The following is a 14131-nucleotide window of genomic DNA, read 5'->3' as shown; positions in this document are numbered from 1 at the left end:
CCTAGGTGATGATCTTTTTGTGATGAATTTCCCAGTTGTTCTTTGAGCTTCTTGTATTTGAATGTCTGTTTCTCTTGTGAGACTAGGGAAGTTTTCCTCGATTGTTTCCTCAAATAAATTTTCCAAACTTTTATATTTTTCTTCTTGCTCAGGATTACCGATTATTCTTCGGTTTGGCCTCTTAAAATCATCTCAAATTTCTTGGAGGCTTTGTTTAATTAAAAAAAAATTTTTTTTGTCCTTGTCTAATTGGGTTAATTCAGAAGCCTTGTCTTCAAACTCTGCAGTTCTCTCTTTCACTTGTTCCAGTCTATTGTTGACTCTTTCCAGTGATTTGTATTTCTCTAAGTGTCTTTCATCTCCAGAAGCTGTGATTGTTTTTTCTTTATGATATCTATTTCTCTGAAGAATTTTTAATCCATTATACTGTATATTTTTAAATTTCTTTAAGTTGGTTTTCACCTTTTCTGGTCTCTCCTTCAGTAGCTTAATAATCAACCTTCTGAATTCTTTATCTGGCAATTCAGAGACTTCTTGGTTTGGATGCTTTGCCAGGGAGCTAGTGTGGTCTTTTGGGGATGTTATAGAACCTTGTTTTATCACATTACCAGAATGTCTTTTCTTCTCATTTGGGTAGACTATTTCAGTGGAAAAATCTGGAACCCAAGGGCTGCTATTCAGATTCTTTTGTCCCACAGTGCATTCCCTTGATGTGGTGCACTCCAGCTTCCCCTAGGGATGGGACTTCCTGAGAGCCAGACTGCAATGGTTGTTATTGCTTTTCTTCATCTAGCTACCAGGTTCTGGGCTGCTGCTGAGGAAAGTCTGCCAAGAGTCCTGTTATGTGATCCATCTTCAGATCTCCCCCGATGGATGCCAGCATCTGTTCTGGTGGAGGTGGCAGGGAAATGAAGTAGACTCTGTGAGAGTCCTTTTGTAGATATGTTTGGTGTGCTGGCTTTCTTGAATGTATGCTAGCAGTAAAGTTGTCATGTGGACAGACTCAGAACCCCTGGTTAGCCAGGATGTTGCAGGCAGAGTATTAGCTGTTGTTTTCTCTTTCCTTGGGGACAGGTTTATTCTGTCATGAGTTACTGTAATGGCCTGAGTTGGTTGGCCTCTAGTTAGGAGGTGGTGCTTTTAAGGGAACACCAGCTGCAGTAATTGTAGGGGATATGTGCTTGCCCTGAGTTGACCACAGGAAGTACTCTGGTTTCCCAGGTGATTGGGTGGGACCATAAATCTCCCAGGAGTTTGTCTTTTATGACTGGGCTATGGGGGCAGGTAGAGAAATATCATCAGGTGGGTCAGGGTTAGTGGGGGTCTGAGCTCAGATTCTCCTTGGGTAGGGCTTGCCGTGGCCACTGTGGGAAATAGGGTGGTGGTTCTCTGGCCAATGGGGTTATGTTTCCAGGGGGATTATGGCTGTTTCTCTCTCCAGAGAATGGGGGAAATCTGGTAGCAATAGGCCTCACCTAGCTCCTACACAGCTGGCAAGGTCAGTCTTGCTCCCATCATGCCCCTCTAACAGCACCAAGTTTATCTTCAGGCAGCCTGCCTGCAGGACTCAGACCTTGCCCCAAGCTGTAAGCTTTCCTGCGGAGAAAGCAAGCACTGCTTTCAGGCCTCTTTCTTCCCATACTGTCAGCTGTGGTTCCTGCACTCCTTTCGCAGCAGTTCCCATTCACCTCCCGGGTTCTGCTCAAGAGAGTTTGACCCTGTCAAAATTATTATAAAGTTCAGTTGGAAGCTTCTTTCATCCTGTGACCCCTTTCAAATTCTGCTGGCTGCTTCTCCTGAGAGCCTCTGTGAGACATAGTTAGGGATGGCTTCATTGGATTAGAGCTGGAAAATGGGAGAGCCTACAAGGCTCTTTAAATTTTAATCAGTTTGACCATAAGGCAAGATTCCCGTAAATGTTTTATAACCCTTTACAATATTCTGTAGAAGAGCAGGGCAGTGTTTTAAGATAACCCTGTTGTGCTTTTATTTCAATATTCAATTTATGTAAAAACTAAATAATACCATTTAACTTTGACTGACATGAGAACAGTAAACTTTTAGAGAAGTGACAGGACAGGGAAAAGGACTTTGATTTTCTGGAAGTAGGAGCTTGAGGAGCTTGGGGAAGAAGACAAGTAAATGGCAGCGAAAGTTTGGTTAGCAAAGCACTCTTCGTGTATCATCTCCAGGCCAGTAAGAGTCCAAAGTTGTCTTCAGTGGTTAAACTTTGTTTTCTGTAGTAGAAGAGGTGGATGGCCAGGATACCTTTTATCTTTGCAAATCTATGTCTTGATTTTAGGCAAATAGAGGGAGAGCAGAAAGCTTTCCTGTATCTGCTTCTTCCTAACTGCCTTCAGCTCTGCAACCCTCTATACTTTGGGGCAGCATGTTCTGGTCTTCCCAGTGCGGGATCAGACTGCCTAGGTCCGAGTCTCCATTGCACCTCTCGCTAGCTCTGTGTCCCTGGGAAAATTACTTGAACTCTCTGTGGATTTTATTTTCTCACTTGTAAATTGAGATTGATAATCCTGTATCTTCTTTGGAGAGTAGTTTTGGAGATTCGATGAGGTGACATGGAAAGTCTGGGCACACTGCTTGGCATGGAGTATATACGCAGTAGATTAGTTATTCCCATTAATGAAGCAAATTCCCCATCGCTCCTTCCTGCTCAGCTTTTGCTCATCATTTCTTAGACCTGACGCTTCCCCTTCAGGCTCTTGGTGGAGAGATGGCATGCCTCTCCCTTCCAAGCAGCTGTTCAGGTTCCAGTGGCAGATGGCCAGCGTCCTCTTGTCATTAGCATTTGACAGCCTTTGTGAACAGCAGTAGCCTAGGCCTGCCTTGACCAGTATGGCCCAAAGCATCAAACCCAGGACTCTATGGCAGCTCCTGTATGATGGACGGGTTCTCCTGGGGAGGGAGAGTGCTCCCAGTGGCAGGGCCAAGTCGTGTTTCTGAGAGTCTTGCTCTCTATGCTGCCAGCCTTCCTTCTGGAGGCCTCCCAGGCTTGGGCCTGTCTTATCTTTACCTTTCAGAAGAAATTGATTCAACAAATATATTTGAACACCACCACATGCACAGCCCTATGCTCACTGCCAAAGAAACAAAACCAAAATAAGAGTCTTGTCTTTGAGTTGCACACAGTTTAGTGAATTCAATGCCTAGATATCAAGACAGGGAAGGCAGTCAGTGATGCAAATTTAGTGGAATTATCATAGAAGGAATGGGTACTCCTGCCACATTTTCAGGGCTGACTCTACTTCCAGCATTGTTCTTAGGACATCTTATGTCATTGAGTCCTTACCACATGGCTTTGGTGTAGATACCAGTATCCTCACTTTATGGATGAGGAAGCTGTGACCTAGGGGGATTAATGGCTTGATCAAGGTCACCCAGCCTGAACAATTGTAGTGGGAGTTGAAATTTACACAGTACACTTAGATGTGCCAAACCAACACACCTCTATTATCTCTGTCTGAGCTCATCTGGATCTGGGTGAGATTCTTGCTGATAGGACAAATTTAAATGTGTCCTTTAAATGTGTCTCTACTTCTTTTGGCCCTTTGCAGTTTAAAAGAGTCAATTTGAAGTGCAACTCCCTACCTGGCCTCTTTTCTTCATCTTTCTCCTTTTTCCTAAGATGCGTTTGAATCTAAGGAAGAACTTACACTTCTTCCTGACATGTTCATCTCTGTTGGCTCCAACTGACCCTGGTATTGCAATGATGACCTGTGGTTTCTGCTCTTATATGGGTAGCCTCACTTTTTTTTTTTTTTTTTTTTGAGACAGGGCCTGCTCTGTCACCCAGGTTGATATGCGCAATCATTGTTGACTGCAATCATTGCTGACCCGGTGGCACAATCATTACTGACTGCAGCCTTGAATTTCTAGACTCAAGTAGTTCTCCTGCCTCTGCTTCCTAAGAAGCTGGGATGATAGATGTATGCTACCACATCTGGCTAATTTCTTAATATTTTTTGTAGAGACAAGGTCTCGATGTGCTGTTCAGGCTGTTCTTGAACTCCTGGACTCAAGCAGTCTTCCTGCCTTGGCCTACCAAAGTGTTGGGATTACAGGTGTGAGTCATCGCACCTGGCCCCCACCTGATTCTTTTGGTAGCTATGCAGGCCCTGGGCACTGATCTATTTGCAGCTGATCTATAACAATCTGGGGTCTTGTTTCTCAGCACGAAGTCCGGGGCTTTTACAACTCACCTATCTGACTCTACCCCACCTCAGCTCTGGGAAGCTACAGGTCTTCAGCCCTGACCTCCATCTGACCCTAGTGATGGGGACTCCTTGCTCCTGGTCAGCTCACCCTTACGCATGAGGCCCATGGCAGGCTCCCCAGCTCTCTGTGAGGCTTCCCCAAAAGTCAATAGGACTATCTGGACTCCAAGCTGTCTAGTTCAAGTCAACCTGTAAGGAGAGTTTAAAAAAATGCTTTTTCTCTTCAAAAGTGAATTGTTTGACTGTTGTCTCACGACAGGCTCAAGAAAATCAGCCTTGACTTTCTGGTTCAAAGCAGATGGAGGACTTTTCTGTTCTAGGCAGTATCCGCTCATTCTTTTTACTTGAGTGAAATCCCTAACAGCTGAGGTTCTTCAATGGTATAAAGCAAAGTGGTGAGTGATAAAGGAGAGAAACATCAGGAGACACATCAAAGACACGGCTACCCCATGGCACACAGCAGAAGCTGCTGTGCTGTCTGTGTGCATGTGCTGTTCTCCATGCCATAGCTCACTCAGTGTGCATGGTTGTTCTGGGAACACAGAGGAGAAGTGGGGTGGAGAGCAGGGAGACACCAGGGAAAGGGAACTTCTAATTCTGACTTTTTCTTTTCTTGAGACAGGCTCTTGCTCTGTCACCCAAACTGGAGTATAGTAGTGATGTCATAACTCACTGTAACCTCAAATTCCTGGCACAAGCAATACTCCTGCCTCAGCCTCCCCAGTAGTTGAGACTAAAGGTGTGGCCACCGTGCCTAGCTAATTTAAAAAAAAAATTGTTTTTGGTAGAGATGGAGGTCTCATTATGCTGCCTGAACTGATCTTAAATTTCTGGCCTCAAGCAATCCTCCCACTTCAGCCTCCTGAAGTGCTGGGATTATAGGTTTGAGCCACCACACCTGGCCCTAGCTTGGTTTTAAAGGTAAGGAGTTAAGTTAATTAATTATAAGTGGGATAGTGTTGGGAGTAAAAAAGGCAGCATGAAAAATGGAAATATGACAGCACAGGACAATTTGTGGAATGGCATCTGTTTGTTCATTAATTCAAGTGTTTTTTCAGCAGGCCATCATTGGCAGGCCTGGAATGGATTATCCCGGTCATCTTGGCTTTAAACCTAATGAGTTTTCCCCTTTCCCTCCAGGGGGCCACTGAACAACTCTGTGGATGGTGGTATAGTCATTGTTATGAGGACCACAGGAGTGGAGAGGGCATGGGGGAAATGATTAGTTCCATTGTGGACAAGCTGAATTTATGATGCTAGTGGACAACAAGACAGGCATGCCTAGCACATTTCTGATGAAACTGATCTGGATCTGTGTCTCAGTTGTCTATTTCTGGATAACAAACCTTCTCACAACTCAGTGGTCTAAAGCAAACAATGTTTTATCATCTTTTATGATTCTGACTGAGCTCAGCTGGGTGGTTCTTCTGTTCCATGTGAGGCCAGGGGTTTGCTTGGGCTGAAGAGATCCAAGATGATTTACCCACATGCAGCCTTGAAGGGAATGTCTAGAGCTCTGCTGGGCCTCTCTCTGTCTCTCTCTCTCTCTCTGTTTTGCACGCTCTCTCCATCTGGTCTTGGGACTTCTCTCTTTCTGCATGGTAACTCTCCATGTGACTTCTCACATGGTAGTTAAAAGCTCCTAAAGGCATGTGATCCAAGAAATGAGAAGCAGATGCTGGCAGACCTCTTAAGGGTGGGCCTGTAATTGGCATGGTATGATTTCTACTACATTCTTTTGGTTGATGTGAATCACAGGCCAGCTGACAGTCAGTGTGGGAGAGGACTCTCCAACACATGAATATCAGAAAGTGTGATTCCCTGGAGGTCATCTTTGTAGGGTAGCTATATGTAGCTAAACTTGAAAATAATACTCCTCATTCTTTGAATCCACCACCAACTATTTTAGAGCTTGTGTCTGGGCTAAGCCTATTAGTAAAGTTGCTTTGATTAGTTTAAGTGTTCCCTGAATAGGCTCCTCATCTCTGTCTAGTCCATAGGCAACTCAGTGAATTCCTGATGTTATATAATTACAAACAGATCTTTAACTTGGAACCAAAGTCAGGGAGTATTTTAGTCTGTCCTTGCACTGCTATAAAGAAATACCTGAAACTGGGTAATTTATCAAGAAAAGAGGTTTAGTTGGCTCATGGTTCTGCAGTCTGCACAGGAAGCATGTCTGGAGAGGCCTCAGGAAGCTTACAATTATGGCAGAGGGCAAAGGTGAAGTAGGCACATTTTACATGGCTAGAGGAGGAAGAGAGACTAGGGGGAGGGGCTACACAATTTTAAACAACCAGATCTTGTGAGAACTTACTCTCTATTACAAGAGTAGCAAGGGGGAAATGGGCCTTCATGATCCAATCACCTTCCACCAGGCCCCTCCTCCAACACTGGGGATTACAATTCAACATGAGATTTGGATGGGGAGACAAATCCAAACTGTGGGTAACCCCCAACATGGGCACCGAGGAAGGAGAGCTGTGCAAATCCCAGGCACAATTAGTGCCTGAAGAATATCTTTATATAGTTTATAGTGTTATTACTCAGCTATTTCCTTTATATAATCTTTCTATATACTCATATAATAACTTACTGCTTACATATATCTAGCTTATATAATCATACTTAGTACTTATATCTAGCATACTTAGTTCCATATAATCTTTCTATATAATCATATACGTATTGTAGTCGGAGCTATACCGACACATTTAGTGCTGATTTATATAATCCTGCTATATAACCATATAGTAGTTTGTAGTAGGAGGAATGTCTAGAGCAGTCACAAAGCGGAAGCAGTACATGGGAAAACAGCCAGACCAGGACAACAGCCAATGACCCAGGCAGTGGCGTCCTTGCCTGAAAGGGCATATGCTGTGTGGCAGGCTTGGAGCGAGAGCCTCTCCTCCTGAAAAAGGAGTTGTAGTAGTGTGCATCCAGTTCCTGTGAAAAGCAGGCCTCAGGCCTGAGATCATTCAAATAATGGAGAGAGAAGAACTCCTCTGGTGTGACTGGATCATGGCAGCTGTACGCCCTGTCAGCCTTTTCTTGCTTCTGTACTAGCTCAAATCATCCTCCCATAAACTATCTTAGAGAAGAGCACAAGTTTATCAGCTCCCACTGCATTGGTTTACAGTATCTTTCTATAAGAATCCTTTGAAGTCTCCAGCCCCCAGATAAGAAGTGTTGTGCATGACATATGTTGCACACAGCCCAACTCCTTGGTGACCTAATGGAGGTGGACTCCTTTTTTGTACACGACCCTCTACTACTGTGCACAGCCCACCTCTCTGCCTAGGTGACATAAAGGGGTGGCCCTGTTGCTTGCTACTCACGTGATTGTGTATGCCCTATCATTAAGCCTACAGATGACCTCATTCATGACCCTTCCCCCTGCCTTGTACCTAATAAATACAGATGCTTCTGAATGTTCAGGGCCTCACCTGTCTCCACTCATAGGTGGCATGGCCACCCAAGTCCAGCTGCTCTTTTCCAGTTCTTCAGTGTCCTGTTTCTTTACTTCTCAGATCCTGCACCTCAGCACAGCATAAGGAACACCCCACGACCCTGTGGGGCCCATTAGCCCTACACAAACCAAATCAGGGAGTGAATATTCTCAATCTGCAAATGTATTCGTTATGCTGTGATGAGAAGGGTTGACCGGGACCATATCAGGTCCTCAGAACCTTGGAGGGTGGTTGTCCCATTCAGTTCTACATGGCTGATGACTGAATAGTTAATTTTGGAGGGAAAAGAAGAACTTTTTCATGCTTAGTTACTATCTGTCATTGGAATTCTATCACATAGTTCAGTATACTTCAGTTTTGTGCTTCGTAGGTTTTTAGGGTCATCTTCAGATATGTATTGTAGTATTCAATAGCGTAGGCAGAAAGCAGCACAGCCTTCATATTATTAAAGCCATTATATTATTAATATCATGCTTCTTTGAGAATTTGTAAAAATAAGAATTTTTCTGCATATTTCCCATGGTAAAGATAAAATGAAATGAGATTAAAATGCTTGGCACACTGCAATTATTACTCAAAAAATGTATAAATAACCATGTACTGTGTAGGAGTTCTTGTCTTCTCTTGCATGTTTTTTTAACTTCAGATTTGGTCCCTGAATCACATTTTCTTGGTACTTGGGAGGACCCATCAGCCAATTTAAGAATTCTCCAATTTCTGTAAATTGGCAATACCTCTAGATATAACAAATACCATACAAACAGTCTTTGAATTGCATGAGCACTCAGAATTGATGCTGGCCATTTTTCCACTATACTGTCCCACAATTTTTTCATCTATAACTTATGAATCAAACTTTATCTTCAAATAATAACTGGAATACATGAGCAAGTATAAAAGCACTTTGAAAATATATAGCACAAAACAACTGCACCACTAGTTATTATTACTATTCCTCAAAATATGTAGTATTTCTAGCTCTATTGCCTATATTTCTTTCACCTTTCTAAGAGGTGTTGGGAAATTTATTCTTAATGCTGAGATTATTAAGGCACAGCTATTAGTCCCCCATCTTGTAGCAATAAAAGATGTATTATTTCAGTTATCGTTGACTTATAAAAATGTTCAATTACTTATATCTTAGCCTGAGTGAACATATATTATTATGCTACATTCTTCACCGTTTGTAAAATAGTTGTCAGCTACAAATGCATTATCCTACACATTGAAATGAGTGATGGAAAGATGCTGTTGTCACAGAAAATTGGATTGTGGAAATAGAGAAATATCCAGGTACTTATTTTTATTTTTGAGATGGAGTCTCACTCTTGTTGCCCAGGCTGGAGTGCAATGGCATGATCTTGGCTCACTGCAACCTCCGCCTCCTGGGTCAAGTGATTCTCCTGCCTCAGCCTCCCGAGTAGCTGGGATTACAGGCATGTGCCACCATATCCAGCTAATTTTTTGTATTTTTAGTAGAGATGGGGTTTCTCCATGTTGGTGAGTCTGGTCTCGAACTCCAGACCTCAGGTGATCCACTTGCCTCGGCCTTCCAAAGTGCTGGGATTACAGACATGAGCCACTGAGCCTGGCCCAGGTGCTTATTTTTAAAAAAGGAAGCATTCATCTTATGATAGTATTGGCTTTCAGTAGCTTTGTTTCCATTACATAAGTGCCAGGCAGGCAATTATTATCCTGGAAGAGTGTGAGGATTTGTTATTTCATCAGCAGATAAACAGTCTTCCCACTCGATGCCATATATGGTCTGAAGTCCTGGACTCCAATCCAACTTCTTCATTTAAACAATTTTTAATTTGTATATTTTAAAATATAAACAATGACCCAAAATTCAGACACTTCAAAAAGGCATATAATAAAATGTCCCCCTTCCCTCCTCTCCTCCAGCCATACAGGGCCCTGCTTCGAAGGCAAATGATGTTAATGGTTGCTTGTGTATATCCTAGATATTTTATGCATATATAGGCATAGATCTGTATATCTATCTTCCTTATTGCCTCCTGCCAGGGACTGAATTCGTATTCCCCAAATTCTTATGCTGAAGCCATAATCCCCAGGATGTCCTGCATTTGGAGATAGGGCCTTTAAAGAGACAATTAAGGTATGGTGAGGTCATCTGAGTGGGACCTAAGCCAATATGACTAGTGTCCTCCTAAGAGGAGGAGATGAAGACACAAACACACAGAGGAAAAACCACGTGAAGATACAAGGAGAAGATGGCCATCTGTAAGCCAAGATGAGAGGCTCCGGGAAAAACCAAACTTGCTGACACCTTGCTCTTGGATTTCTAGGATTCAGAATTCAGAGAAAATTTCTGTTCTTCAAGTCACTCAGTCTGTGATACTTGTTATAGGAGCCCTAGCGGACTAAAAGGTCTCACTATGTTGTTCACACCAGTCTTGAACTCCTGGGCTCAAGTTATCCTCCTGCCCTGGCCTCCCAAAGTACTGATATTCTTTATTTGTTAGAAAAATTAGTCATTTTCAGAGATATGAGTTGCAAACATTTCCCCCAGTTTGTATTGATCTTTTTACATTACTTCTGAGGAGGCTGTGCAGAAAATTTTGAGTTTAATATTATCAACCTTATCAGTCCTTTTTAAAAACTGCTATTTTTAATTTTTTAATTTTTTTTTTTTTTTTACAAACTAGCAGCATACAATGCCCACTTTGCTGGGCACCTCTTTTTCACTTACTATATTTTTCAAGAAGTACAAAAAGCTTCCCTCTTCATTTATTATTACATACATATAAATTCTTTTTAGTGTGTGGTTGTAGCATAACTACTTGATCACTCTCCTATTTATGGACATTTAAAATACTTCCAATATTTTACTATTAGAAATAATACTGTCATAAATAATTTGTATATAAATAATTTTACACAAGCAAATATATCCATAAGATCAATTTCTAAAAAGTAACACCACTGAGTATAAGGGCCTCTGCAGTAATATTTTAAGTTTTTAAAAATTTTTTAATTTTTAAAAAATTTTTCAGATGAAATCTCATTGTGTGGCCCAGGCTGGAGTCCAATGGCATGATCTTGGCTCACTGCAACCTCCACCTTCTTGGTTCAAGAGATTCTCCTGCCTCAGCCCCCCCAAGTAGCTGGGATTACAGGTGCCTGCCACCACGCTTGGCTAATTTTTTTGTAGTTTTAGTAGAGATTGAAGTTCACTTCAGACATCAGCTGCAAGTTCAGGGGTCCCCAGGCCACCTTCACTTCTGACCAACTGGTTACAAGTTTGGGGTTCCCACAATCCTCTCAAGTTTGGTAAATCACTAGAATGACTAATAGAACTCAGGGAAGAGCTATACAATTTTAAAAATTACAGTTTTATTATACAAATGAGAACCAATCAAAAAAAGAGACAGATAGGGAGAGGTCTGGGAGGGTCCTAGATGGGAAGCTTCTGGTGTCTTCTCTCTGCAGAGTTGGGATGCATCATCCTCTGAGTATATCAGTGTGTACAATATACAGAGTACTGTCAATCAGAATACCCACTTGAGCCTCAAGTTCAGAGTTTTTGTTTGTTTTCAATATGTGTGCATGATTGATTGACACACTAGTCATTTTCTGAATTCAGTCTCCAGGCGCCCCTCTCCCCTCCCTGGAGGTCGGGCAGATATCACTTGGGTCAAACTCCAATGTTCTAATCATATGATTGGTCTTTCTGCCATGGCCAGCCCCTGTCTTGAGTCATCTCTTAGAAACTGTCTAACAGCCTGCTATGAGTCACCTTGTTAGAATAAACTAACAGGGCATATAATGAATAACAAAGATATTCCTATAGCCTAGAAAATTCCAAGAAGTTAGAGATTACCTCCCAGGAACCAGGAACCAGGGACAAATCCCAGTAGATTCTTTATTACACAAGATACAGATTTTGGATTTGGTATCATATATAAAAAGTTCTTCCTTTTCTAAGATTATTACAAAAACAAATTACCTCATGATTTCTTCTAGTACCTGAATGATTCCATTTTTTTCCAACATAAAAATTTGATTACAGATTCAAATATTTTTTTCTTTCTTTTCCTTTTTTTTTTGAGACAGGGTCTTGTTCTGTTGCACAGGCTGGAATGTAGTGGTGTTGTCATGGTTCACTGTAGCATTGACCTCCAGAGTTCAAGCAATCCTCCCATCTCTGCCTCCTGAGTAGCTGGAACTACAGGCATGGGCCACCATGCCTGGCTAATTTTTAAATATGTTTTGGAGAGATGGGGTCTCCCTATGTTGCCCAGGCTGCAAATTGTTTTCTTAATAATTGTCCCTTAATCATTTGTTGAATAAACTATTTTTCTTCTACTGATTGAAATGCTAACCTTATCCTATACTAAATTTCTATATGTTTATGGATCTATTTCTCAACTGTATAATGTGCTCAATTGCTCTGTTTTTAAATGTTTATACCACAATAATTATTATAATTTTATAATTTATTATTTCAAATTAATATTGATAGTGAATTTCTTCTAAAAACTTTTTTTGGAAGTAGATATCAAATCAAACACCAATTAGAGACAAGACACAAATGTAGCTGTCAGAGGAGCAGGTAGCACCCTATTGATCTGGTTTGTCAGCTGGTTAGCAGCTTAGCATAAGAATTGTTTTTTAACATAGAGACAGCGTTTAACATAGATTATTTTTTAATGTAGAGACAGCGTTTCTTTCACCATCTTGGCCCAGCTGCTCAATGTTCTGGTCTCAGGTGATATACCGGGCTCAGGCTCCCAGTGGGCTGGGGGATTAAATACATGAGCCACCACGAGGGGCTATTTATTTATTGGTTTATTTATCTATTTGTTAATCGATTTATTTACAGCTGGGCTAACATTTATTTATTTATTTGCTCACTTTCTTATTGAGAAGCAGGTTCGCATTTATTTATTTATTTATTTCCTTATTAAGGCGCAGGCTCAGGTTTATTTGTTTACTTAGAGGTAGGCTGTCATTCTCTCTCTCTCTCTCTCTCTGTCTCTCTCTTTTTCTCTGTCTCTCGTTAGAGGCACGGTCTCGCTCTGCCACCCAGGATAATTCCGGCTTCAAGGCTTTGGACCACACCACCCTCCCAGCTCCGGTCCCTCCTGTCCCAACTACCTGGGACTACACATATGCACCACGCCACCACAGGTGTTAACTATTGCATTGCTTTCCATGTATGCATGTATGTATGTATGTATGTATTTGAGCTGCGGTTCAGGGTTCCACCATGTTGCCCAGCCTGGCCCAGAACTTCTGCTCTCAAGAGATGGGCCTGCCTTGGCCTCTCACACTGCTGCTGTTACAGGTGTTGAGTCACAGCACTTGACTCAATCTATATTTACCTGCCTGCCTGCCTGCCTGCCTGCAGGCCTGGATATCATCTGTCTGTCTGTTTACCTGTCTTACCTATCACCCTTTTAGTCGGCATGTAGGCATATTTTCTCCCTTTGTGGTCCACCCTCTGGACTCATATATTTGTTTTTCAACTTTGATGATGATGATGATGATGTTGATGACTTATACAGATGGAGGTGGTGTTGTCTGACGTCTCGAGATGATCTCAACCTTTTGGGCTCCAGTGATCCTCCCACCTCGACCTTTCAGATTGCTGCGATGACAAGCTGGCGTGCAGCAGCGGGATCTCGGCTCACTGGAATCCCCACCTACTGTTATCAGACGATCCTCCTGCCGCAGTTTCCCCAGTAGCTGGCACTACAAGGCGCCTGCCAACACGCCCGGCTAGTTTTCCTGTATTTAGTAGAGACAGGGTTTCACCATGTGAACCACGATGGTCTTCATCTCTTGACCTCGGGATCCTTCTGCCTCGGCCTCCCAAGGCTTTCGCTGTGGGATTTCCATGGGAGAGGCTTACGTGCGAACTGACAGTGCTTTCCTGATCCATGTCCTGGTTGATGTCTTTGGCTCAGTGCCCCCCATCTGCTGCCTGAATTTTTTTCTTTTTTTTCTTAACCTGGGGCTCTCTTCCCATGTTGCTCAGTTGCTCAGGCTGGTCTCAAACGTATGGCCTATTTCAACTTTATTATTATTATTTTTATTGATGCTGTTATCTTCAAGAGGTATATGGCAGAAGCTGCTGCTACTTAGCTGTGTAGGGAAAATCCGTTCTGAGGCAAATTTTCATGATCCGTAAATTTTTCCCTTCAAAGGAGCATCTCTTAGAGATGGGAATAATTTTGAAAATAAAGAGAAAGACAAAAAGAAATAAAAAAAGAATGGTTCCAGTGAATTGACTTACTTTGTTGGCAGAATTGAAAAAAATTTACAGAACTGTGCTCCATTTATCTGTGTTTTATAAGAAGTTATTCAGAATCAAATGGGAATTTTTCACAGCATTGGAAATAGCCTGGTCAACTCCTCGAATTCCACAGGAACAGTTTACGTGTTTGGTCTTCTCAGTGGTCA

The sequence above is a fragment of the Sapajus apella genome, unplaced genomic scaffold (genome assembly GCF_009761245.1).
Source record: "Sapajus apella isolate SASKATOON/1434 unplaced genomic scaffold, GSC_monkey_1.0 scaffold29, whole genome shotgun sequence".
Classification (NCBI taxonomy): domain Eukaryota; kingdom Metazoa; phylum Chordata; class Mammalia; order Primates; family Cebidae; genus Sapajus; species Sapajus apella.
This window is presented reverse-complemented; position numbering follows the sequence as displayed.